The following is a 4164-nucleotide window of genomic DNA, read 5'->3' on the forward strand; positions in this document are numbered from 1 at the left end:
TAGAATGTGTGACAAAGATAGCATGTGGAATCCCATTGTCCAACCCTTCATGAAAGTATAGTAGTTCTTCATAATGTGTGAACTATGCATGTGGGAGAATGTAGTTTGTGGCTGAAAATCTACTGCATTCCCTGGGCGCAGCTCCCTCTACTCTGGTCCATTTTATCATGCCCCTGAATCCAAGTTTCTGGTGAGCATGCCCCTGGATGACTCACCAGGAAAAGAATGACCTGTGCAAGCAGCATCCCAAGCCACCTGCAACAGCCTTTGTGCTGCTGCTGATGATGTGGAGGAAATGTGCAGGTTACATAAGCTTCATTCCACAAGCATTCAGACTTATTCTCAGTACAGCTCACTTTGCAAGAAAGTCTGTGTACACCAGAGGGACGGTATCAACTGAGCTTCGACATCCCTAATGTGAACCCCGCCCTCCCTTCTCAAAATCATTGCAAATCAAATTCAGAACTAAAATTAAATTTCCCATCTTTTCCTAATAATTAATATAAATAGTAAAATGAAACAAACCCATCCAACAATATAAGATTAAACAGCAACTGCAACATTAGAAACAAAAGTATTTTGTTTTTCGGTGCCAGGTGAAGACCTTTTTATTTAAGCAGCATTTTAATTGTTAATATTGTTGGATTTTATCTGGCCAGGACGGCTTATTTTATATTGGTATTTTTGTATTTTTAACTTAATGTTTATATTTTTTTAATTTAATGTTATAATTATTTTTAACTTATTGTTGTAAGCCACCCCGAGGCTTCGGCGAATGGGGTGGCATAAAATGTTTTAATAAATAAATAAATAAAGCTTGCATAATTTCGGGGGCTATCCACTGAGTGCTACATATATGACTATTTGGCCACTGGACAGAAGTCAACTGTGTGTGCTCAGTGTAATCAGCTGTTACCTCTCAGGGAACAAATTCATTCCTGCAAAGCCAAGTTTGCTGACCTAATCTAAAAGAGGCAGAGAAGCCCTCAGGAACCAAACAGCAGGGTCTGCAGTCCAGAGTGACCATTCCTGCTATATAAACTGGCATCCTTGGAGAAAGAAGGCATCATCCTGAAGAAGGAAATGATTTCCCAGAAGGGACCCTTTCTTTGAAAGATGAACAAATATGCTCTTGCTCTAAGTGGGAAGGTGGGGTCTTGCAATGGTAGTGGAAATCAGCTCATTAGACAGCACAGACAGATGGGTTTCCATTGGGTGTGTAGAACACATGGAAGATTGCCTGCTGGTGCTATGATTGCGGATATCACATGCCATCCAGATAATCTTTTAGATAGTGTTGGTTTGGAGTCAGTGGTCATGGTCCACTTTTGTGCCAGTGATGTGGGGAAATATAGTTATGAGGTCCTGGAGGCATAATTAGGAAAGGATTGAAAATAAAAATTTGCAATAGCATACCTATATAAAACTACAGTATGCCTGCACTGTGTACTGCTCTGGTTACCTCACCAAAAAGGATATTGTACAGTTGGAAAAACTACAGAAAGGGACAACTAAAATGATCAAGGGTCTGGAATAACTCCCTTATGAGGAATGGGTGCAACAGCTGAGAATATTTAGAATAGAAAAAAATGGGTTAGTAGGAGGGGATATTATAAAGGTGGCCTGTTGGCAACTGGCTTGCTGCCATATCAACAGCATGCTGGACTACATGGACTACTGGTCTGATCCAGCATACGTCTCATGTTTTGATGTGTTGTTGGGTCCATCAGATTCCCAGCTTTGAATACAGGGATAAACATGACAGAGCTATATCTACTAATATATCTAGTCTAAATCCACAGATGCTTAGCTCAGCAACTAGAAATTAAAAGGAGCTTGACCATAACATTCTCCATTCCTTTTTTGATGATGACATCATACCGTGATGTGATATCTACCTTTTTGGTTAGAGATCTTTCCTTCTGGACATGGGCCACAATCGTAACAACAGAATGGTTCCCCCTCCTTCTTTTTCCTAACTGAACCAGGATGGCAGTTATCATTACACACCGAAGAGGGTAGCGTCTATTCATAAATAAAAGGAAAAGAAATGCTGATTCTATGCTTACCAAATGCTCCCCCCCAGTAGCTGCTTCATATATAGATTCATGGCATCACAGACCACATAGGGCATTTTGCTTACAGGACACATTTCTATCTCCAGCGAAATTCCAAATAAACTCGTAATCCAAATGGAGCAAAATCAAGTTATTAAGTGTGTATTCAATCCATGTATGCATCTTTTAGAAGCCAATGCTATATAACATTTTCATTAGTTGTGTATTACATTTCTATACCACCCAGTAGCTGCAGCTTCTCATGTGTGCAAGAGTAGTCTATGTAGGAAAGATTTAAAATGTACTGATCCTAGTAATTAACATTCTATAATTTTTGATTTCTCTTGGATAGAAAATGGTACTCATTAGGAGGATGGAACCCCAAAATAAGCACTACATCAGTATTATTTATTTATGTTTAATTTATTGGACTTTTATCCCACCTTTTCCTTTTTCTGTTTTAAAGAACTCAAAATGGCTTACATCATTCTTCTCCTGCTCTCAATCTTATTCTCACAAAAAATGTCTAAAATTGACATTAAAATACTCATCCCACCTACCTGGTTAAACATGCCATGCCAAGTGATGATGTCCTCATGAATCGTGAATTTTCTTGCTTCTAAGGCCCATGGATCCATCCTTCCAACTTTCATCCTTGAGAAAGATTTGTTTGGGAATGTAACCCAGTTTATAATATCAAATCCACATTTCAATTCACCTTTCTCATCCAAAGACACCAGGTTTCCAGCACTATTATTGAATGAAACTCTCCTCAGAAAAGCATGAAGCTACAAAGTGATAAAGATAACCTTCACAACATTTTGAAAGAGGGAGCAGTTTGCATGCATTTATTCATCTTTCACTCTGATGTTTGTACAGCACCAGTTTTATATAAAATATTGATTTCCTTCCTTTCTATCCACCAGGTGTGACAAAGGCTAAATATATTCCGTATATTTTTTTTGCCACCAGGTAAAAACCTTTTTATTCACCCAACATTTTAAGGTGTAAACAATTTTAGTCTGGTTTTATTATATTCTCAGTCACATTTTGTCATTCTGTCATTGTATTTGTTATTGTTGTGTATTTATTGCCATTTATATTGTAAGCCATCCTGGAACAATTGGATTGTGTAGGATGGAATAAAAATATTCTAAATAAATAAATAAATGCACAATTTAAAACCCAGCAATGGAGTAAAAGCAAAGGGAAACTTCATCTGGAGAGGGGGGAGCGGGAGAAGAACTATAGGGCCCAAATCAATTTCTTGGTTTACAGTTTAAAGGATTGCCAGAATCAAGGATTGTTCCTGTAGCTGATTCAAACGATCCACACAGGCAACAAAGAAAACAGTTGGATTCTTTTAATTTAAAAAAAGAAAATAAAGTGGGCCATGTGAAAATGAGTAAAGATTCTTGCCACATATACTCTTGTTTTCTGATTCATGATAAGAGTGGAAGTGTATGGACTTCTGAAGCTAGTGGGAAACTGGATGAGAAGGAAAAGAAATAAGCATTTTGTGCTTTGCAATTTCCCTTCCCTGTTCCCTTGTTTGAACAGAATAGCCTTATACATTCTCCTGTTTATGACGGTAAAACTGCTTTGGTTTTGAAGTAATACCTGCCATGGTTGTGGATTTGGAAGTGCTGCCATCAGTCTGAGTTTGGTATCTGATGAAAACATGGCATGTAAGGCATGTGCCACAATGTAGACTGCACTGTATACACTGTAGCTTTGGGGAGTCATGCTCATTTCAAAGAAGGGTCCAGAAAGACTCTGCAAGGTTTCCTTCCCAGTGCAAGTTTCAGGGCTCTCTACAGCCACATGGGCATCTGAAAATATGCAGTCAAAGGCCTGCTCCCAGAAGTCCCTGATAAAATTACCTCCATTTAGTGAGTGAGGATTCAAAGCTAGAAGGAAGTTTTGAAATCCAGGCATCTCATTGTCCTGCATCGCAAAAGACAAGGCTCCATTGAAGACTCCTATATCCCAGTTCCTGTGAAATTGTAAGGCTGGGAAGTCCCATTGAGCTGTGAAGATCCAAACTCTACTCAGAGTCTCTGGACTATCCTCAGCCTGAACCAGCAAATATTTCAAAGATAAGATG

This window comes from Varanus komodoensis, unplaced genomic scaffold (assembly GCF_004798865.1).
Source record: "Varanus komodoensis strain SLA01 unplaced genomic scaffold, ASM479886v1 scaffold62, whole genome shotgun sequence".
Taxonomy (NCBI): Eukaryota; Metazoa; Chordata; class Lepidosauria; order Squamata; family Varanidae; genus Varanus; species Varanus komodoensis.